Genomic DNA, 24985 nt, shown 5'->3' with positions numbered 1-24985 from the left:
TTACCATGTATACTGTAATTCCTTTTGGGTGTGAGTACGAATGTAATATATATATATATATATATATATATATATATATATATATATATATATATATATTATATAATGTTATATAATAATATATTGGATATGAAACGATATTTGTGGTTCAATACATCCATATATATATATATATATATATATATATATATATATATATATATATATATATATATGTGTGTGTGTGTGTGTGTGTGTGTGTGTGTGTGTGTGTATGTATATGTGTATACAGTACATACACATATTTGTGTGTATATATACATACACATATATATGTATATATAACTGAATCACGAAGATATATGTGTGGTAGGTATGTATTAAAACCACAAATATCGTTTCGTATCCTCGAAAATAACGTACACCAAAGGGGAAGTATAACTGATATGCTATTCGTCACACGTGGGATTCAAACCTTTGTCTGGTTTACAGACAACGACTTTGGCCACTGAGCCTTGAAGAGAGGTTTAAGCTGATATCGACTCTTATGTTCGTAATTATATCCGTCGAATTTAGGCATTGTACTTAGAATCGATATCATCCCACCTTCCCATGATAGCTGATAGGTAAGTTTGTACATAATTATGAATTATGAATTTTATCACATCTTGAATGTCACCGAGTGGACGAGGTTGTTAGTAAGACTGAGAGATCTGAAGAAGTTGATATCTGTTTCTGAAGACTCAGGATCTACCTACTGGCAAATATGTTGACGGTAGTTGAACTTAATTATTGGGAATGAAAATAAAGCCATATTTAAACAGACCTCCCTTTCCAATCAAGACACAACTCTAGCGTTTAGAAATGTTGAAAAGTGATGTTGACAGCACGTAAAGAAGTTGCATTTAGGGTTATTTTACTGAAATTTATATATGCATATGATAGATAATGTGTATATTTTTCTAGTGTAATAAAAAGTTTTGAACACATGAAGAGCAATGCGTCTGAAATGTTTATGGTTTTTTTTTTCAGAATTTGAAGAGAGACGCCCGGTGAAATAAGGTAAGATTATTCGTAATTCTTGTTGATGCATATATTTTTCTACCACAAAATAGGTTGGGAGGTATATATGAATTATTCTAATAATTATTGTCTGAGCGGTTGCTGCTGAATTTTTTTTTTTTTTTTTTTTTTTTGCGATTTTTCCAATTTTTAGTTTGAGTTGTTCTGCAGACCTTATGTATAAACTTATAAATACCTGGACATGTGTCTTAAAGTATCGATATTTCGTCTCCCAAGTTGTCATTCCCGTAGGTGGTTAGTGCCGTCAGTGCACCTCACGCGGTGCACTGTAGGCATTACGTACGCTTCTTTACAGCGTCCCTTCGACCCCTAGCTGCAACTAACATTCCAGCAACTGCCGTCGTAATGGATCGGGTTATGGGCGCTTAGAGACATGAAGGCCAGACTTCCTTTTTATCGATTAGTAACGCGACGGATCTGTAGAGTTCCCAGGTTCAGACATTCGCGTAATAGCGTTGCAAAGTTTAGTTTTCATTTTTCGTAAAAAGGTTCACTTTATTCCGTGGTGAATTTAATTTCTTTAGATAGGTGTTTTCTTCTTTGAACTAAGTTCGTCTTTGTGACGTTTTGGTCTGATTAATGTTGCAAGATGTTTAAAACTGATAACAATCTCGCGAAGAGGCTTTTAGTGAAATGAAATACTCTCTCTCTCTCTCTCTCTCTCTCTCTCTCTCTCTCTCTCTCAATTCCATCGGCCGGCTGATGGAGAGTTAGAGGAATTTATTTCTGGTGATAGAAATTCATTTCTCGCTATAATGTGGTTCGGATTCCACAATAAGCTGTAGGTCCCGTTGCTAAGTGACCAATTGGTTCTTAGCCACGTAAAATAAGTCTAATCCTTCGGGCCAGCCCTAGGAGAGCTGTTAATCAGCTCAGTGGTCTGGTAAAACTAAGGTATACTTAACTTTTTCTCTCTCTGTCTCTCAGAAATAAAGAGAATATTTCTCTGATTTTTTCCTCTGACTGCTACGTTCCGATTCAATATATCCAAAGAAGTCATAAAAAAAGCAGCAAGAAAATAGTTTAATTTTTTACCCATTTCCCTTTTACCTGTTTTATTTTTCGGGACGATTGAGTGCTTACATATTTTATGAATATGAACTGACTTTTAATCTTACTTTACTGACCTTTATTACTGTAAAATAATTTATATAACATTCCATTCCTCTTGTATAAACTTAATATGCTAATTTACATCTGAACTTAGAATTACTTACAGAGCTGTAACTCTATGGGTCTGTGATCTCTGGAAATATTGGGATCTTTGAAGAGGAAATGCTTGACGATAATGTTTGTATATAGCTTTCATCAGATTAAGTTGGAAACCAAAGTTCGAGTTAAGACCAACGTAGAACTAGCATACAAGCGACCGTTCTTGGCAGCTGGCAGAATGGAGAAGTTAACGAAATTCTAATTGTACTTGTGTAAATAGCTCTAGACCTTCCTGATCCCTTGAAAATGCGGCTACGGTGTATTTTTAAAATATGAATACGGTCTTAAGTCTTAATCAGTATTAAAATCATTTTTAGAGTAAAATTAGACACTGCAATAAACTCATACCACGGATCTGTTCTTAGCTCCTGATTGGAATTTTTGCATAATGTGGGACTAACTGGCTTTGGATGTGCATAAAATCCGTAGTGGATAGCCTGTTGGTAAAAATGAGTTCAAAGGTGACTGCCCCTTTGCTGTTTGTCAGTCCTGTTAAGAATTCTGTACAACAGCTATTTTACAAGTAAGTGATCTTTAACCAGTCTCACACAACCTGAAGTACATAACCTACTGTACACATCAGTCACACTGTTTGAGACAACAGGCCTGTAATTGCTATCCCTTAAATGGCTTCCTTATTTGTTTTATTCTCTAACCATTGCTGTTGACCGTTCCTGTAAAGTTGCACGTCACTGTATGATATTGGGCTACAACTGCAGTCTTGGTTTACTTGCAAGTTTAGCCCATCAGCTTAATTTCGGTCTGCAGAATACTAAAAATCTGTCTCCTTTGTGGAGACCTTCTGGATTCATTCAGACCCTGCTGTTGAATAACTAAAGCTGCCATTTCACATTCTTCGCCTTTGAAAGACCTACCTGATCGCGAGCTTCTATTTTGACAGGCATTGGACTCTGCTCTTTTGTTTAAGTTTTGTATTTTTCAGTCATTTTCAGCCCTACAGTGGCTCAATTTGTTTCTGCGCTTTTGACAGTATGTGTTTTGTCGGTGTGATGCTTATTCCATGCCCTGACCACACTCCCAAGTTGTGAAAGATATAATCAAGTTGTAAAAGATATAAATGGAAAGGAAGTGCACCAAGATTAGGGAACTTTGATTAAATGTAGGCAAAATGTTCAGAATTTGCCCCATTATACGCATGCTTGAATTTGATTGGGTACTGCTCTGCAAAGTCTGACCAGACTCTTGTTGGTGTATCCCAAAGTTCCTATTTTATAGTGTTTTCTGTCTTTGTTTGTCTGGAAAGTCTGAAAGGATGTAGAAGTGTTAGGAAGTTCACATATTAATTACAGTCATATTCACACGTTAGATCTGCTGAGGGTTTAGGATGCCGTTTCAGAGCCTTAGTTACTTTGACCATTTATTTAAAAAAAAAAAAAACTTTGACATCTGTGAGGGTTTAGGATGCCTTTTCAGAGCCTTGGTTGCTTTGACCATTTATTAAAAAAAAAAGAACTTTAACATTTAAAACTCCTTGTGAATTAAGATCTTATATGCAAAAACAAAGAACATGCTAGCTGTTCTAAAAAATTTTATGAATTCTGTAGATGAGATCTACAGACGATTTTATTTATTTCAATCATTTCTTCCTTAGTAGTAATGGAATGTAATTGAAGGTGAATTAGTAATAAAGGCTTTACTTCTGACTTCTCTGTTCAGCTTTAATAAAGAAAGTTTTTTTGTGGCTGAGAATATATGGGTCTCAGTTGATTAGAGAGAGAGAGAGAGAGAGAGAGAGAGAGAGAGAGAGAGAGAGAGAGAAGGGCGGGGGGACGAGGTTGTTGTGAGGCGTGCACTTTGTTAGCATAGCAACCAAGCTTTTTCACCGTTAGGTGCAGAAATTATCGTTCAACATCGCTGTTACTCAGTTATGGAAATGTGATACGCAAACACAGAACGTTGGTAAACAATGAAAAGTTGGCTGGTAAAACATTTAAAAGTCTTTTGTTTGTCTTTGAACGAGCCATTTCGCCCTCTTGAATTTCGTTTAATTTTTCTTGATAGTGGATTTACAGGGGCTTATTAAAATTTCTTTGTTTCCTTATGGGTCTTTTTAAGAAAAACCTTGAACTACAGAAAGCAGTAGTACACACACACACACACACACACTGTGTCACGCATATGAATTATATATATATATATATATATATATATATATATATATATATATATATATATATATATATATATATATATATATATATATTTATATATTTGTGCGTGTCTGTGTAATTGATATTTTTTTACTTTTCTATGTAATTAAATGTTTTATACTTTTCTTGAAAAGGCCCTATAATAGAAGCAAAGAAATTTTAATGGCCACTATATTTCCATTATCAAGAAAAAGTCATAACGAAAATTCATTATACATACATACATACATACATACATACATACATACATACATACATACATACACACATACATACACACATAAATATATATATAATTGGATGGGAAAATGGTGGGATATATATATATATATATATATATATATATATATATATATATATATATATATATATATATATATATATATATATATATATAATTGGATGGGAAAGTGGTAACCCCACCACAGCTCTTTTATGTATAAGATGTAATCAGCCGCCATAGGCGAGGTGACATGACCAGTAAAGAAAAATATGCTGCTGTATGTATGTAAAAAGTTAGTGAATCGTAGATGACATGATTTGACCCTAGGGTAGGCGGGAGGTGTGTTGTAACTGGTAGGGTCCATCATAACCAGAATGTAAATTTATATTTTGTTTTTATTAATATTTATTTTTGTGGAATATATTCTCTTAGAACATCCATTTTCCAGAATTATGTGGCTAAGTATTAGTAAAATCAAATTTCTCTTAAGGCCTCTATTGTCAATATTTTTACATGCACAGAAAAAACTTCCTTTAAGGCGTCTGTTTTTGAAATTTTCAGATAAACTGACATAGAAATGGACGAAAAACACTACCCCCTTATTACATCTCTTAAAAACATGCTTAGTTTTTATCATTCTGTCTGTAAAAACTTTGATGAGCAAGGCAGACGCGGAGCTACTAACAAATGCACTTTGAACTTTGCAGCAGAGGCTCAGCTAAATTCAGAGGCGAGGAAAGGTCGCTCACTTCTCTCATACCCTCTGAACTTTGGGGAGATCGAGCTCAATCCCAAAGTGGGACAAACAGAATGTTTGTCTGTGGGGTCTCTGTGTCGTGTCAGGATTAGAAATTTAATATGAAAGTGAGTCAGTATTACTTTAAAGGCGACGTTGCCATTAATCCCTTCAGTATGGCTTTTTTAAGAAGCTTCCCGTAGGAGGGTAGCTCCGCCAGTGCACTGCAGGCATTGCTTAAGGGTGTTTGCAGCGTCACTTCGGCCCCTAGCTGCAACATCTTTCATTCCTTTTACTGTACCTCTGTTCATATTTTCTTTCTTCCATCCTACTTTCCACCCTCTCCGAACAACTGTTTATTAGTGCAACTGCGAGGTTTTTCTCCTGTTACACCTTTAAAACCTTCTTACTGTCAATTTCCCTTTCACCGCTAAATGGCCTCGTAGGACCCAGCTCATGGCCTCAGGCCTAAATTATATTTTCTTCTCTATTCTGTTACTAAATTAAGAGGGCTGTCCAAAGATAATATTCTTGCTGTAAGAAGGCGTGAAGATAATTACAGAGGTGTAACATATTTGGTCGCATGAAATCTTATGGAAATACGGAATATATTTAATTGATGTTACTCGAACATCCGTGTTTAAATTTCCTAGAGTTAGGTTAAGGTATGAATAGCTTTGTTGGAGTTGGAATTGATTTCCAGGTTCCTGTGAAAAGTTGTATTTAAGAAATGAAAGCTAGGATATCTGAGTCTCAATAATAGCTCTGTTTTTGCATTCTTTGGAAGTAGCATAACAACAGCTATGAAATTTGTGTATATATTGCTACTTTTTGTGTACCATGTGCTAGCATTTGTTTGGATGAATTTGTACACAATTGTAATACTTAACAGTTAAAATTCCTGTATGTGCACATATGAAAAAAATCTACCAAATGACTTGCTGAACTTTGTAATAGTTATTAGTGCTGTTGAGATTATATGTAATATTTTGTATATTCTATATACAGATACTGTTGTTTTTATAATAAAAGATTATAAAAAATAACAGAAATAGATAATATTGGGTAATGAAAACAACATACTGTATAAATGTGCCCCCATTGTCGAGCAATATAAAAATATTTGAAACTGCCTCGTTAGTATTTATGTGAGTATTGGTTTTAACAGGGTGTTATAGAGACGTATTCATGTTGTGATCAGGAATATAACTTTTAAATTGGTTTGTCTCCCGATCGGGAAAATGGAATTTGTGTTTATTTTTTGTAAATAGATCAATTTTCATGACTGAAAATAACTGAATAAAATGACTGGAAAAGGGCTATCGAACGAAATATGACTATTGGAACCTCGGCTACAAGTAGCTAAGTGTGTTTGTTCCTTGGCATATACGGCGCAAAAGGTTTACTGGACCCTTGCATTTATGGGCTTAAGGGGTAAAAACTTGACTGGAAGCTACGATTTTTATGAAGTAAATAGGGGAATCTCTGGCTAGGAAATGGGAGTTTATACGGAAACGAGAGGGAAATGTTTGATTAAACACTGTGGCGTCACTAGAGAAGGGAAGAGTAAGTAACATTTGATGAAATAACGTGTAGAGTTTTGGTGAAGATTATTTCTTCTCTCCACCCTTCCAGAGTATTTTTATATGTATGATGTTATGTATATCTTAGTTTAACCAGACCACTGAGCTGATTAACAGCTCTCCTACTGTAGGGCTGGCCCGAAGGATTAGATTTATTTTACGTGGCTAAGAACCAACTGGTTACCTAGCAACGGGACCTACAGCTTATTGTGGAATCCGAACCACATTATGACGAGAAAGGAATTTCTGTCACCAGAAATAAATTCCTCTAATTCTTCATTGGCCGGTCGGAGAGTCGAACGCTGGGCCAGCAGAGTGCTAGCCGAGAGCTCTACCCACCCTTCCAATGAAGAGCTATTTTTATATGTAGTTATGCTTGGTTTCACTAAGGTTGAAGTCGTTCCATGTAGCAATAGATTTATAGAAAAAACTTGAAACTACTGCAAAATGGCTTTGGAATATTCAGGACGAAAGAGTTCTGTCGATTACTGTGGTTGCTTATAAAGTAAGGGTACATCATTTGTAATGTCTGATGTGTTAAACTTACCCAGATTTTTTCCTGTAATAATGGGGACATATTTTTGGTAAGAAAAACTTTCATGACTGCAAATATGTTTGAAGATTTTTTTCTCATTTTTTAAAGAAACATTTTGATGACAATAAATTTTTGTAGAACTGAGGCTTCGGTGGAGAATGCATCTAAAAAAGCACGCTTCCGGCACTTGGCCCATAACACATAATCTATTTTTAGTTCCCTTATATTGCATTATTTTAGCTTTCATTTAGATGCCACATCAACTGATTCCTTTTAAAAGTTATCATCTTACTGCCTGATTAAATTTATATATATATATATTAACTGTGGAGCATCACTATATTGTGATCGAAAATAATGATTAAAAAGCCACAATAATATATGATATATATTTTTATAGAATATATATGAAGAGGATGCGCAAACGGTCGAAAGCTCCTCGTTTTTATCCCCTTTCTTGTATATTTCTATGTCTTAAAATATACAATTTATCAATTATATTATTGTGGTTTTTATATATATATATATATATATATATATATATATATATATATATATATATATATATATATATAATATATGCATGTACATTGTATGTATGTATGTGTTTACGGAATATGATATACACTTGTGTGTGTGTGTGTGTGTGTGTGTACGTAAATGGCATTGTACATGCGTAAAACCATAATTTGAATTTTGCCCAAAAATTGTAGGCCTCAGATGTGCAGAAGCATTTAAGAATAATTGCCAACGACAAAGGAAGGCAATGACCATACATATGTGTAGCCTATATATACATTTATATTATATATATATATATATATATATATATATATATATATATATAGTATATATATATATATATATATATATATATATATATATATATATATATATATATATATATATATTTGTCATAAACTTCGATTTTCATTTGATTTTCTGGTCTTCAGAAGCAATTAAGGCACTTCAATAACGTTTCAAGTTGCCTGACAACATAGAGGACTTTATGTACGGTAGGTTAACATGAATTTGTGAAGGTGTGTTTAAATATATGAATGAACACATATGTGATTGTTCTGACGCCAGTTAGATCATTAAATCTATCGGATGGCGGTAGGTAGTTAATCTGTTTGCATACGAAATTACGTCTCTTGAGGACTAGAGTCCAAGGCTACTCGGCTATTGAAGAAATTATTCATTCACTGAAATCACTGTTAAAATTATTGATAAACGTGTACTTGTGAATGTATGCTTGTAGATATTTGTATATGGTGATATTTTCTTTTCTGTCATTTTTGAGCTTCGGAGAAAACGTAACTTTTCCGAAATGATGTTCTTGGAGATTTGTCTTGAGGAGCATTCCATTAAAATGTACCTGATTGCGTTAAAGCGAAGCGTAGTTCACGCATACTTTAATGCTTCACTATCGATTTCAATTGTTGCAGATTATCAAAAGTACGTGGGGTTAAAATACCATTTCGTACTTTTCAGATCAAAATGAATCGACGTGATTATTTGCCAACCATTTTTATTCTGTATATTTACGAACAAAAATTAATTATCTGTATATTAAATTTGAGAAGGTTCAAATAGCATTAAACACAAGCTTATGGTGAAATGTAAAAGGCTCTCATTAAAAAAGGTATTATATATAGCGTATGAGCACACATAGACAATAAATATATATACATACATATACATATATATATGTATATGCATATGCATATATATATATATATATATATATATATATATATATATATATATATATATATATATATATATATATATATATATATATATATATATTTATATATTAGAGCGCCCCCTCTACAGCATTAACTAAAATTGATATGGACCAAAACAAAAGTAATTCCGAACAGGTATTTATTTAAGTTTCTCTCTGAGTATTTAATATTTTGTGTGGCCTCCATCTTCGCAGGCCGTCGAGGCTTGGTATACCATCATAGTTCACTGTGCGCGCTTCAACACGATCCTTTAAGATACTACCAATGTTTTCACACACATTAAGGCCAGGGGAGCTACCTGGAAATTCACTTGACGAGAAGAAATCGATACCACTGTTTCGAAGCAGCTCCTGTGTCTGAAGAGCCTTGAAACATGGTACCGTATCATGCAAAAATGTGACTTCTTCAACAGATAACACATTTTCAGTATCTTTGAGGAAAGGAAATACGCCACCAGTAAGCACAGTTTCTCTGAAGTATTCACCATTCCATGACTGTCCTTTTTCTTTGATGATCCACATTAACCGTTTGGCTGTGAAACAGAAAAATTCCCAAACATTCAGGAAATTTCACAACTTGGCAATAGCGCACGTCACCGCTGATATCATCCAACTCTGCAGCCCAAATGACGTCATTTTTATGATTTGGCTTCCTGACTGTGTAAATGAAGAATTCATGTGATGCTGCAACATGGAGAAAGTCAGCTTCATCCCAATCTTTAAGAAATGAACCACAAAACCATGCATGGTCTTCTCTCTGTTGCTGAGTGATGTTGGGCTTGCTGATAACGTGAAATGGCTTGATACCAGATTTTTTCAACTCACGATATACAGCACTATAATTTCTCTTCTTTCCCCATTTTGTTTCTAGTTCCAGCGCCAGTTTACGTAAAGACTTTCTTGGTCTACCCACTACCTCAACTATGATGTATTTTGACTCCTGAGAAAGGACTTGAGGCCTTCCAAGATTCTCACTCTTTTCGCGATGACAGTCATATGGATTTTTGTTCCAGTTCCTTTTAACAAAGGATTCATCTCTTTTAATGTATTTAGCTATCCAGGAATGTGAAATGAAGGATGCGCCAGCATCCTTGGCCTCTCTGAAGGTTATAGCCCGGATTTAGTCAATCCATCTGATTTCCTCCAAGTCGTTAGCCATGGCTGTATCTAACTCCGTCACTCAGCCTGAAAATACAAGAAATGTAAAATGAAAAATAGCTTAATAGAAACTTAAAATAATGTAATTGGAGATAGTCTATAGCAGAAAACTTCATAACTGTCCATTTGTTCTGTGGAGGGGGGCCTCTAAATTCACAAACACCTGGTACACACACACACATACATATATATATATATATATATATATATATATATATATATATATATATATATATATATATATATATATATATATATTCAAGAACCTGTATTTGAATTAAAAATGGTTTCTGGTACGGAGTTAGTATTATATATCTTTTAAATTTTAAAGTGGAAATCACTTTTAAAAGACTTAACATTCCACGTTCACAAACTAAAGACGTCTTAAAGTGTTTTGTAGCAGATATACTGTACGTACCTTGAATTTGGTTATTGTATCTATCCAGCAGTAGCAGTAATAAAGTTTAATAATAAACGGGCTTGCCGCTGAAAATATATTTATCATTGTCTCAGTTTCTTTTGTTACGTTGGATAATTACTGTAGTTTTTATTGCAGCGATCATTATCACCTTTTATTGATAACTACGAAGGAACATTCAGTGGTTAAACCCGGTAGGGGGATAGTGTCACCAGTGCACCCCATGAGGTGCTCTGTAGGCATTACGTAAGGTTCTTTGCAGCGTTCCTTCGGTCCCTAGCTGCAACCTCATTCTTTCTCTTTACTGTACCTCTGTTCATATTATCTTTCGTCCATCATGATTTCCACCCTCTCCTAACAATTGATTCGTAGGGCAACTGCGAAATTTTCCTTCCATTATACCTTTCAGACCTTTTTGTTATCAGTTTCCGTTTCAGCGCTGAATGATCTCATAGGTGCCAGCGCTTGGCCTTTGGCCTAAATCCTATATTCTATTCTATTCTTACCCCTGATAATAGATTTGTTATTGTCTCAGTTTCTTTTGTTGCGTTAGATTATTACTGTAGCTTTTATTGCAGCGATCATTATCACCTTTTATTGATAACTACGAAGGAACATTCAGTGGTTAGAGGTTTAGGAAATAAACGTTGAAAGTTATATAAGTTACATGGGGTCACTCGGGACGAATTCTCCAGCCGGAATTTGAATGGGTCACTCGGTCTCTCCCGTTTAACCTTTCTCTCCAGCCTTGATCGCTTTCTCTCGATTTAATTGTTAACAAGCCTTGTTCTGACGATGTTTATTTCATACTATTTATTGGTCCTGCTGTAAGGTTTGTGTGTGTCTCTGATTTTGCAACGCTGTAATATTTACTTAAATCTCCGTAGAGGGGTAGTGCCGTCAGTTCACCGCATGCGGTGCACTGTAGGCATTACTTGAGGGTCTTGGGCAGCGTCCCTTCGGGGCCTAGCTGCAACCTCACCCTCTCATTCCTTTTACTGTACCTCCGTTCATATTCTCTTTCTTCCATTTTATTTTCTACGCTCTCCTAACAATTTGTTAACAGTACAGCTGCGAAGTTTTCCTCCTGTTACACCTTTCAAACCTTCTTACTGTAATTTCCGTTTCAGCGCTGAATGACCTCATAGGTCCTAGTGCTTGGTCTTTGGCATAAATCTTATATTCTTATCCTATCCTTCTTATCGCTTTCTGTTGATTTATTTGTTAACGAACCTTGTTCTCCCGTTGTTTATTTCATAGTATTTATTGCTTTTGCTTTTAGTTTTGTGTTTTTTAATCTAGAACACTTTAATATTTACTAAAATGTTGGTTCATAGTCTCCAGGTGGTTGGTTGGTTTAAATAAAACTATTAGCCAAATGGGCCCTTTTTGCTCTCATGTGGACTGTAATTTTGATAGTGTGTATAAAAAACGAGGCTTGGTGTGAACCTCCGAACTCAGTTCACTCAATAGAGACCAACCATCGTCTCCGTGCTGTCGGTTTCAAATCTTCTCTCTCTCTCTCTCTCTCTCTCTCTCTCTCTCTCTCTCTCTCTCTCTCTCTCTCTCTCTCTCTATATATATATATATATATATATATATATATATATATATATATATATATATTATTTTTTATTAAAGTATTTGTCATATGATTATGTCAATATGAATATAAAGAACTTTGGATTAATATGACATAGTGTTTAATACGGAGTTAATGTTGTGTTTTGTACGTTTTGAAATGGAAAATGTTTTTAAAAAACAACATTTCACATATAGAAACCAATGACGTCTCATCGTGTTTGTGTAAAAGTTACAGATACCTTGATTTTAGTTATGCTATCTATCCAGTAGGAGCAACAATAAAGATAAATGATACGGAACAGGTTTGCCGTGATAAATTATTATTTCATCAGATTGTTTTTCTATATTAGGTTGTTACACTAGCTTTTGTTGCAGTGATCATGGTCACCTTATATTAATAACTATGTAAATCAGTGTGGAAAGCCAAATGGTTGCATTTCATCCTGTTGCCAAGGAAAGAGGTCACTCGGGACAAATTATCCAGCCGGAACGTGAATGAGTCACTCGGGAATCTCCCATTCAACCTTTCTCTCCAGCCTTGATCGCTTTCTCTTGATTTAAATGTTAACAAACCTTGTTCTGTCGATGTTTTTTTCATACTATTTATTGGTTCTGCTGTAAGGTTTGTGTGTCTCTCTGATTTTGCAACGCTGTAATATTTACTTGAATCTCCGTAGAGTGGTAGTGCCGTCAGTTCACCTCATGCGGTGCACTGTAGGCATTACTTCAAGGTTCTTTGCAGCGCCCCTTCGGCCCTTAGCTGCAACCCCTTTCATTCCTTTTACTGTACCTCCGTTCATATTCTCTTCTTCCATCTTACTTTCCACCCTCTCCTAACAATTTTTTAATAGTGCAGCTGCGAGGTTTTCCTCCTGTTACACCTTTCAAACCTTTCTACTCTCAATTTCCTTTCCAGCGCCGAATGACCTCATAGGTCCCAGCTCTTGGCCTTGGGCCTAAATTCCATATTCTGTTCTGTTCTATTTGCTTAAGACTTTGGTTAATACTCTCCGGTTGGTTTGTTTAAAACTTTAGATGAAACTGTTAGCCAAATAGGCTCTTTGTTCTAATGTTGACTGTAATTTTCGTATAAGGGGAAAAGTAGGCTTGGTGTGACCCACCGGATTCTGGTCACCCAACAGAGAACATCGTGTCCCAGGTATCGGTTTAATATTTCAACACCGAATCTCTCTCTCCCTCTCTCTCTAACATGTCTGCGAGGTTTAATTAAATCCAAGGACAGCATATTCAATTAATTCATTTTTGTGTACCTTTCTCTCTCTCTCTCTCTCTCTCTCTCTCTCTCTCTCTCTCTCTCTCTCTCTCTCTCTCTCTCTCAGTATTTGTGCATTACATAGCTGATGTTAATCCATATTTTCACTTCATTCATGAATACGGTTATTTATGGTTTGTCGTCATCCTTTGCAAAATAATGCCGGTATAGAAAAGGGGGGAGGGGGAATGAACCTATTGTTTTTATCAATTTCTAAATTACAACATTATCAGCGTTTTTAACTCCCCTGAATACCGTCACCATAATTAAGGAGCCTACTTACATATTTGATAGCATCCAGAATTTAACTTTAACAAATCTTTCTACGTAGTTTAAGTCAGTGTCTGAGTTTATCGGCACCCCTCGACTTTAGTGCTGTAAGGAGGGACATTATAGTGAATCATTACATTCCAGGACCATTATTGGAAAGTACTGATTGGCTCAAATTTATTCTGCTAGCAGGAAATCAATACGGGGCGGGGGCCGGGGGGGCCCGCAAGGGTATAAATGTACACTTTATCTAAAATTCATGCTCGCCGTCATCGCATGAAGGGCGTTACGGATAGGCGCCATCAACAAATTTAATTCGATCTGTAATAAGAAATGTCGGAATTTGAGCAAAATTTCAATTTGTAGCTTTCTGTGACTTGAACGTAAAAAAAAAAAAAAAAAAATATGGCTTCAAAAGTGGCTAAATTTCTCTGGGATTGAAAAAGCTAGATTATGAAAATGTCTCCGGGATTGAAAAAGCTAGATTTATAAAAATGTCTCCGAGATTGAAAAAGGTAGATTACAAAAATGTCTCCGAGATTGAAAAAGGTAGATTACAAAAATGTCTCCGGGATTGAAAAAGGTAGATTATAAAAATGTCTCCGGGATTGAAAAGGGTAGATTATAAAAATGTCCCCGAGATTGGAAAAGGTAGATTATAAAAATGTCTCTGAGATTGAAAAAGGTAGATTATAAACATGTCTCCGGGATTGAAAAAGGTAGATTATAAAAATGTCTCCGAGATTGAAAAAGGTAGATTATAGAAATGTCTCCAGGATTGAAAAAGGTAGATTATAAAAAGGAAAAATAATAATTTTGTTCCATCTTTAGTAGAAAAAAAGATAAAAACATCCATCTGTATATTCTTTAGAAAAATGTAACAAGACAAGTTTAACTACCCGTAAACATTTATTGCCCTTATTTTTTCAAGAGAAGCATTTTTATGTATTTATTAAAATTCATGTTTCGTTTCGGTAGTCGTGGAATATTTTGATTATTATTGTTATTACGTAATGATTAGTTGGCAGAGGCCCTTAATTTATTTACCCATCAACCGGTTAGAGTAATGGATTGGGCCTTACGGGAATAACTCCGTGGCTGTACACTGTAGGCATTACTCAAGGTTCTTTGCAGTGTCCCTTTGGCCTCTAGCCGCAACCACTTTCATTCCTTTCACTGTACTTCCGTTCGTTTCGTTTTTCTTCCATCTTTTTTGCAACCTCCCCTGTCAAATGTTTCATAGTGTAACTGCGAGGTTTTCCTCCTGTTACATCATTCAAAACTTTCTACTGTCAGTTTCCCTTTCAGCGCTGAATAACCTCATAGGTCCCAGCGCTTGGCTTTTGGCTTAAATTCTATCTCCCATTCCACTAGGAATAATAGCATAAGTTGTCATAAATTAGGAAAAATAAGTCAAGGAGTGGTGAAGAGGACAAGGTAGTGCTGTAAATTTTTTTTCTTTTACCCACACTAACTTAATTTTTGGACCCTTTAATCAGTAGCTGGATTTTAGATGTAAAGACAAAGTGAATTTATATTCCCCTTTTAATTTCACGTTAAGGTTGTTGAAAGCGTGACGTGACGTGATTTATCATAATCCAGTTTTAAGCTGCCTTTTATCAGCGATTCATTAAAGAGGAATGTAGTAGGTTTGGCGTTGTACTGAATTCTTACTCTTAAGAATTACACTTTGCTTAAGAATAAAAGCTGGACTGGACTTGTAATTCTTACGTTTATTTAGAGTTGATTAATGATGGTGATGATTTTGCTAGTGCGAAAAATCTGAAAGAGCCTAATGTATTGATCAGAAAGATGTAAGTTTTAAATTAAGACCTGGCATGAAAAATAGACCAGTGGAAAGCTACACACTGGTAAAAATATAAGTACACGAAAGCTAATCGTTAAGAAAATAACGCGTAGTGTGAAGGAAATTTAGCTGCAGTTGGTTAGAGAAATAAGTATTCGACAGCAGATTTTCATTACGAAAAGAGCGTGTCATGTGAAGAAAAATTTTGCCCGTAATCGTATTAACGTTAGTTTCAGTTTGTGTAAATCAGTGGTTATGGAGCTGAAAATATTTGAGGAAGTGCATAGGGAACTATTTAAAGCGTAGTGTTAAAGAACGGAAGCAGTAGATTATTACAATAAGGGAAAGGAGACATGAAGCTCAGAATAATATTTTTTTCTTATCTTTATTACCATTTGTTTTCTTTAGTTATCAACATTTTCTCATAAGATACTCTGACTCTAACTTACGTTACCTTTAGGTTAATGAGGCACTTACTCAGGTACATGCTGTCAAGTGCAAAATAATTGTCATTAAGTCAACTTTTTTTCTAAAAGATTCCATGAGGGACGGGAGAAGGGATTTTCTTAAGTGCCTCATGAACCTGAAGGTAATATCAGCTAGAGTCAGAGAATCTTACGGGCAAAAGTTGATAACTTAAAAAAAAATGGTTATAAAGATCAGAAAAAAAAGATGGCCAAGACCTGTGATTTCTCTGTTAAAAAGTGGTAAAATTGGTAGGTGGGGAGTGAGGAGGGTGGAGGAGAGGGTGGGAGGGTGGAGGGAGACGCAAGGAGTGGGTTTGTGGTGGAGGTGGTGGTGATAGTAGTGGTTGAGTGTTAGCATGCAATAGCACCATGATTCTAGAGTGTTTATGGCAGCCCCCAACAACACCCAAGGGACACCGCACTCACATTAACGCTATCATTTCTCTCTCTCTCTCTCTCTCTCTCTCTCTCTCTCTCTCTCTCTCTCTCTCTCTCTCGTCTTCCGTGCTAGTAATCAGTCTTCCAAGAAGATTGGACGTAATTGTTTACGAGAAGGTAATTATACCCTTTCTCTCCGACGGACTTTCATTTGAGTAATTAAAATTCCATCGTGGATAAGGATCTCACTCTGTCTTGCTACTGATGTCCCTGAGTTCCGTTAGTCGTTCCTGGTTCTTATATCGTCATGGAGGCAGAACGTTAATGCCTTTGGGTGTGTCTTAATTTACATTCAGACACTCGTTTAATGCAGGAGCCTAAAGACGTTTACTCGCTTGTCTTAGGAAGTAAACCTTGATAACTAATTTTATTTTCTATTTTACTTTTCAGTTTTTTATTTTCACGGGAGTCCGAACCATATACTTTATTAAGTCATTGTAATTACATTTTCTGAATGTTATTTCCCTTCTAGATTTACCGTAGTCTTTTCTAGATGGTTTGATGTATTGTACTTGTCTGGGTTTTATGTATTTAAGGGCAATTTCCTTTCATTTGTAAGCTAATTTTGTTTATTTTTCTATGTCAGACCCGCGGTAGGATTTTAATTATATACACTAGTATTTCCAGAGATAAGATTTAAGGATATTTTTGTTCTTTAATATTACTTTTTATGTGGGACCTTGAAGTACATTGCATAAAGTGTTTGTATTTATATATAATGAAAGTATTCGCAGGATTCTCACTACTTGATTCAAATGTCCAGTATTCTCAGGAAAATCATCCGAAAAATATCAAGGTTTAAATGTTGTGAATTTTAGTTAATATAAAGATTTCAGTAAATTCATAATTAATCTGATTAATTCTTAAGTGTTTCTAAAAAATTGCGTTGGGTGGTGGAAAGACGAGGTGTATACATAGTGCTTCGTGTAGACTTTAAAGGAATAGATTGATACGTAGAGAGAAGGAGAGGGAAAATAACTTTTTTGTTGTCAGACATTACAACAGGGACAGGGTACATTGTGCTTCGATAAGACCGTGTAAAAGAATAGGTAAATAGAGAGAGAGGGATAGATAGAAAGGAACAATAGCTTTGTTCTTTGACATCCGTGTTATTAGAAGACCGTGTAAAGGAATAGATAAATAGAGAGAGAGAGAGAGAGAGAGAGAGAGAGAGAGAGAGAGAGAGAGAGAGAAGAGGAACAATAGCTTTGTTCTTAGACATCTTTGTTCTTAGACATCCGTGTTATTAGAAGACCGTGTAAAGGAATAGATAAAGAGAGAGAGAGAGAGAGAGAGAGAGAGAGAGAGAGAGAGAGAGAGAGAGAGAGAGAGAGAGAGAGAGAAAGGAACAATAGCTTTGTTCTTAGACATCCGTGTTATTAGAAGACCGTGTAAAGGAATAGATAGATAGAGAGAGAGAGAGAGAGAGAGAGAGAGAGAGAAAGGAACAATAGCTTTGTTCTTAGACATCCGTGTTATTAGAAGACCGTGTAAAGGAATAGTAAAGGAATAGAGAGAGAGAGAGAGAGAAAGAGAGAGAGAGAGAGAGAGAGAGAGAGAGAGAGAGAGAGAGAGAGAGAGAGAGAGAGAGAGAGAAAGGAACAATAGCTTTGTTCTTAGACATCCGTGTTATTAGAAGACCGTGTAAAGGAATAGATAAATAGATAGATAGATAGACAGGAACAATAGCTTTCTGTTAGTAGACATCCCTGTTACAAGAAGACCGTGTAAAAGAACAGATAAATAGAGAGAGAGAGAAAGAGAGATAAATAGAAAGGAACAACAGCCTTTTTTAGTAGATATCCGTCTTATTAGAAGATCGTGTAAAGGAAAAGATAAATAGATAGATAGAAAGGAACAATAGCCTTTTTTAGTATACATCCGTGCTATAATTAGACCGTGTACAAGAATGGGCAAACAGATAGCTAGATAGCTAGATAGATAGAAAGGGACAATAGCTTTTTGTTATAAGGCATTCGTCTCTTGAAGGCTGAAATGGGAAAACGTGTTGGGAGGAAGGTTCGGCATACAAGGACATAATTAAAACATGAAAGTCTGCTGTGACTATTCAGAGCAGGGACGTGCCTTGGTGGCACATGAAGGAAGAAAGTGAAATAGAGAGAATATGTGATGAGAGGGAAAAGGGATGTGTGGCAGATATAATGGTAAGGGAATATTTTAACAAATGTTTCTTTTGGTCTATAACTTAATGTAACGTATAAACTATGTCATTGTAAATTTTATTTAAAAAAATTATTTTATACGAATTATAATCTTTTTGCCTAATGAAAACTCTGCAATCTTTTCTTCAACTTTCGTCCCCGTAGGAGGGTAGTGCCGTCAGTGCACCTCATGTTGTGCACTGTAGGCGTTACTTTAGGTTCTTTGTGGCACCCTCTTTCATTTCTTTACCGTGCACCCGTTCATATTCTTTCTTCCATCTTGCTTTCCACCCTCTCGAACAGTTGTTTCCCAGTGCAGCTGCGAGGTTTTCCGCCTGTTACACCTTAAAAAACCTCTTAACGTCAATTTCCTTTTCAGCTTTGGATGACCTCGTAGGTCCCAGCGTCTGGGCTTTGGCCTAAATTCTATATCCTGTTCTGTTCAACTTTCGGTAAATTTTATTAATTTTGTATCGGCAAAGCAAATATTTCCATAATCAAAGAGCTTTTAGTATTGATCTTTTGTGCATGACTGAGTTTTATTAATTTTTTTAGAGCTTACCAGTAACTTTGCGAACAAAAAATTATATCTTAGTTTAACCAGACCACTGAGCTGATTAACAGCTCTCCTGGGGCTGGCCCGAAGGATTAGTCTTATTTTACGTGGCTAAGAACCAATTGGTTACCTAGCAACGGGACCTAGAGCTTATTGTGGAATCCGAACCACATTATAGCGAGAAATAAATTTCGATCACCAGAAATAAATTCCTCTAATTCTTCATTGGCTGGTCGGAGACTCGAACTCGGGCCTAGCAGAGTGCTAGCCGGCAACTCTACAGACTCACCCAACGAGGAACTACTTTGCGAACCAATGTTGAGAGAGAGAGAGAGAGAGAGAGAGAGAGAGAGAGAGAGAGAGAGAATGCGTAGCTAAAAGATACCAATCGTATCATTCAGTAACTGTTGTTCCCTGATTCGCTACTAGATTATTGCTCCTGAAATGCTTGAATGTCCGTTTCTAGCGAGCAAGAAAAACTATATACCTGAAATCGCCATGGACAAAATAAAATTACAGTTAAAGCCATTAGTAAAATGTTTGGACAACAGAAGACAGACATTTCAAGAATGAGTATACAAGCTCCTTGCAGATCTAATATAAAATGGTGTTCGAAGATCACCAATAGATCTTGCTTCGCATAGTCCTTAGGATTTTTGCAGAAGGTAGCTACATTCTTATGTATTCATATTAAGTTAAGTATACCTTCGTTTTACCAGACCACTGAGCTGATTAACAACTCTCCTAGGGCTGGCCCGAAGGATTAGACTTACTTTACGTGGCTAAGAACCAATTGGCTACTTAGCAACGGGACCTACAGCTTATTGTGGAATCCGAACCACATTATAGCGAGAAATGAATTTCTATCACCAGAAATAAATTCCTCTAACTCTTCATCATCCGGCCGGGGAATCGAACTCCGTCACAGCGAGTTCCAGTCCACAGCTCTACCGACTCACCCAGCGAAGAGAAATGTATTCATATTGAGACTCATAAGAATTATATGAAAAGACCTTTCAGTTTGATTTGAAAACCATAACGGGAACAGGGTTTGGAGTACTGAAACAGATGTTGAAAAGAAGTTAAACGAAGTATAAGGCATAAGTTGATAATCTACGAAAACATCGAAGGAAATTTATCATATTCCTAAATCATTACAAATTTTGTCAAAGTTTCCTGATTCATGTGTCTGGAGAAGGTTTCCGGTCTGCCCAAGACATTAAAACGTAGGTATTTTGACCAATTATGTCTTTACGTTTGAATAAATTATTCAGAAATTAGAGTAAAACCCATATTTTCATGTTAATATAAAAACTCCGCTTTCGCCTCGCGTTAGTTTTTTGCTTGCTATTAAAGGATAATGGAAGGAAAGGGGTTATATAAAAAAAAGCATGCACGATACAAATTGATAGAGAGCCTGAGGTCAGGTAAAACAATAATTAATGATCTAAAATGAGTCATGCAGTGCGTTAACAGGAGATATATCTCCCCTCCACGGGAGGTCATGAAATTCTCTCTCTCTCTCTCTCTCTCTCTCTCTCTCTCTCTCTCTCTCTCTCTCTCTCTCTCTCTCTCTCTCCCTTACTGTCTTATTTCCCTGCAGAATTGCAGAATGCACCGTGAAGAATGAGCAATTAATTATCCTCCACCACAACCTAACTCGCAAGAATTTCCGACGAAACCCTGAGAACTTCTATACCTCCTCAAGGTGTGTACAGAGAGAGAGAGAGAGAGAGAGAGAGAGAGAGAGAGAGAGAGAGAGAGAGAGAGAGAGATTAAAGAAGCGGAAGGAGAACAGGGTACGAGGAACAACTGAAGAACGAGGGGCGCTGGTGGGTTGGTTGAGGTGGGGAGGGAAGTTCAGTGAATATTCCTTGGTGCTCAGCTCACTAATTTACACATCAAACATCAAGTGTGTTGCCAGATAGTGAGGCTTCCCGTCTTTTATTTATTTCATTTTTTTTTTGCCTTTTAATTGTTGTGGTTGAGAAGTTGCTCCATTTTTTTCTTGTTGCTTCTTTCGTCAGTTGTATTATCCACTTCTTTCTCCCTCGTGTTACCAAAGTGATTTTTCATTTCATTGATTTCTTGGGTGTACCTTTACTTCCTTGTATGTATTCTTGGAAAAGTTATAAAAAATTCCTGTATCGAATTTAACTTACTTATTTGCGAACTTTGGTGTCCAACTTCATTCCCCAACATTTGATGATTCAGACTTTTATTCCTTACACCGTTGGACTGTGGAACAGTCTCCCAGAGGACGTCGCGCAACTGGAACCTCAAAAGTTCAAGCGAAGATGCAATGCATTGCGAAACTAAAACAATTCTCATTGTATTTTACTGACATTTTCTCTGTTTATTTATTAATTTGTTGAATTAGTTTTTCTTTTCTAATTACTGATCTCTCCTTTCTCTATTGCCTACTACTTTCTGTTACTTCCTTCTATAGTCCCTGGTTGGGTGGGTGGGTTCCGTACTCAGCTAGCACTCTGCTGGCCGCGAGTTCGAATCACCGACCGGCCAATGAAGAATAAGAGGAATTTATTTCTGGTGATAGAAATTCATTACTCGCTATAGTGTGATTCGGATTCCACAATAAGCTGTAGGTCCCGTTGCTAGGTAACCAGTTGGTTCTTAGGCACGTAAAATAAATCTAATCCTTCGGGCCAGCCCTAGGAGAGCTGTTAATCAGCTCAGTGGTCTGGTTAAACTAAGGTATACTTAACGTTTTACTTCTTTCTAATGAACACCATATTCTTTGGAAGTCTGCATGTCAAGTCAATGGCTCCGGTGGACTTGTTGCATACGAATAGGGTTCGTCATCTGAATAATAATAATAATAATAATAATAATAATAATAATAATAATAATAATAATAATAATAATAATAATAATGAAACAATTCGACCCCGTAACGAGGCTATAATATCGAGAATTAAAAGCCACAATAGTGTTAAAATATTTACGTACAAAGTTAAAAATGAAAAGGAGAGATTTTCGGATAGGACTGATGAAGGATACGGAGTAGTATCCGAAAGTCTCTCCATTTCGTTTTTAACTTTGTACATAAATATTTTTAACACTATTATGCCTTTTAATTCTCATTGATAATAATAATAATAATAATAATAATAATAATAATAATAATAATAATAATAATAATTTCAACAAAAGAAAATTCCCCTGAATGGGTGTTATTAAAGAATAAGTCTGCTTCAGCAATGTTTTTGATTAATGCTCACTGATATATTGTTGTATATCTGTATAGCGTGGTTAAGCGACATATCTCTCCCCAGGAGCAGTTGCGTTCAGGTATTGAGACGATCCATTTAGTCTCGACGAAGACAAAGTAGTTACGATCCGGTTTCACGCCATCGGCCTCGGTCGTTGGACGTCGTCTTTATCGCTTCTCCTGTCAGGTGGCATTTCTTACGGGCATTCTCTTCTTGTTCAGAAGCTATCTCGCATTTATTCTGTTGAAAGTCATTGCTCGGTTATGTTTATGAACATTTTTTTCCTTATGATATCCTACCTTCTTATTGTTCCATTTTCTCAGTTTGTTCTCATTAAATGACCAGTTTGGCGTGACTCAGGTGATCTCTATGCAAATGCTTATTTTTATATTTAGTTTTACTCCTATTTTCCTTTGCACTTTTTTTTATTTGGATTCTTGTCTTTACATTTACGTAAAGAGGAGTCTAATGTGACTCGGAACTGTTGCGTTTCTTCAAGGTTAAAGGATGTCCTTGAAACGGAGTTTTTATTTGATAGCCACGGTTATTTGCTCAAGTTATTATCGTTTTCATTATGACCTGTATTCCGTCATAGGTTCGTCTGTAAGCCAAGTTGTATACATAACCAATCATCGCTTGATTTTGTTTAAGAAAGTCTTTTTTTATTTATATATATCTTCTGAATTTCTGCACTCTTATCTGTCGACCTTAGCAGTTTATTTGTTTTCATTATTGTTAAATGGCCAATTTGGTGTGACGTAAGTGATTTCTGTGTCGTTGATACTTTAAATTAAAAAAGGTAAAGGCCTGGGCCTCTGTAGGCTCATAGGGCAGGCGCTGATCTCCTGTTTCTTAGGCCGACAGCCAGTGGGGGACAGGTCCCAATGCCTATGACACGTGGCCAGTGTGCCGCTAGGCCCACTGTTTAACTCTCCAGTCCGAGGACTGGTACCTATTCTCCTACTTGTTATTGTATTATTATTCTTGATTATTATTACTTATTTTTCTTTGCACTCTTTTTTGTATCTGCATTCTTATCTCTTACGTTCGCCTGAAGAAAAGCCTTGGATGGCTCGTCACTGTTGTGTTTTTCAAGCGGTTTTTTTTTATACTTGTTACCCAGGTTTTTTTGCTTTTTAATCGGCCGGTTGCAGATCGGAGTTGTTATCGCTTTCAGTTTGACCTCTGTTCTATAATTGATTACTCATACACATTTACATCAGTCGAAGTGCCCATCGATATTCTAAATTTGATGAGCTGTCTTTTTGTCCGAGAGTGTCCGTTTTTCTATCTTGTCTGTCCATACCACCTTATGTCTTCAGCATATTTCATTTTCTTTATGCTCTATTGCAAATTTTCTTTTTTCATATCTATATCATTTCGTTTCAATATATTCCCATCAGACTTGGTTGGTATGTAGGTTGCTATCTCAGTATTCTTATTTACTTTAGTTTGTCCACCAAAATTTCATTGTTTTTTTGTCTTCCCCTCCCATTTTTTTTTTATTTTGTGGCATGCAGTGGAGAAATTGGTCATGTACTTGATGGCTGACTGTGGAAAAATTTCAGTTTTTAAAAAAAAAAAAAAAAAAAAAAAAAAATCAGCATATTGATACAAGTTATGCCTAGTGCCCGGGACGATGTTAAGACCCCTTTATTGGCTGGGTAATTTTAGTCTTGGTTATTGTTATGGAACAGTTGAAACAAACCAACTCAGATGTCTTTCAAGTTGCAGTAAATCCCATATGGCAGTGCCTGCTTAAGACGTGCCAAGACTCTAAATAAGATATTGGTAAACAACATACTAGATGCAATCCACTCTTGTCACTAATGAGTTCATTTTAGCTTTTTGTATGAGAAAACTATTGAGATGGCTATTTGTCTGTCCGTCAGCACTTTTTCTGCCCGCCCTCAGATCTTAAAAAACTACTGAGGCTAGAGGGCTGCAAATTGGTGTGTTGATCATCCACCCTCCAATCATCAAACATACCAAATTGCAGCCCTCTAGCCCCAATAGTTTCTATTTTATTTAAGGTTAAAGTTAGCCATGTTCGTGCGTCTGACACCGCTATAGGTGCAGACAACACAGGCCACCACCGGGCCATGGATGAAAGTTTCATGGACCGTGGATGAAAGTTTCATATAGTATTATACGCTGTGCAGAAAACTCGATTGCGCCGAAGAAACCTCGGCGTATTTTTTACTTGTTTATTTGGGTGATGGCATCACAAAGTGTCATTGCATTCATGAATGTGTTCATTTCTAAAGCCATTATTATTATTATTATTATTATTATTATTATTATTATTATTATTATTATTATTATTATTATTATTATTCAGAAGATG

The 24985-nt window shown here is 35.9% G+C and overlaps 1 long non-coding RNA gene across 1 annotated transcript in view; it reads left to right on the top strand.

The window, feature by feature from the left end:
* The window catches only part of LOC136850697 (uncharacterized), a 553838-nt gene that overhangs the window by 203351 nt on the left and 325502 nt on the right, over window positions 1-24985 (top strand). Inside the window, exon 3 of the long non-coding RNA XR_010856691.1 lies at window positions 1012-1041. This is a non-coding gene — a long non-coding RNA (uncharacterized lncRNA). The remainder of the gene's footprint in view (window positions 1-1011; window positions 1042-24985) is intronic.

This window comes from Macrobrachium rosenbergii, chromosome 22 (assembly GCF_040412425.1).
Source record: "Macrobrachium rosenbergii isolate ZJJX-2024 chromosome 22, ASM4041242v1, whole genome shotgun sequence".
NCBI classification, from domain to species: domain Eukaryota; kingdom Metazoa; phylum Arthropoda; class Malacostraca; order Decapoda; family Palaemonidae; genus Macrobrachium; species Macrobrachium rosenbergii.
The sequence above is the reverse complement of the archived record's forward strand: the minus strand, read 5'-3'. Positions and strand labels throughout refer to the sequence as shown.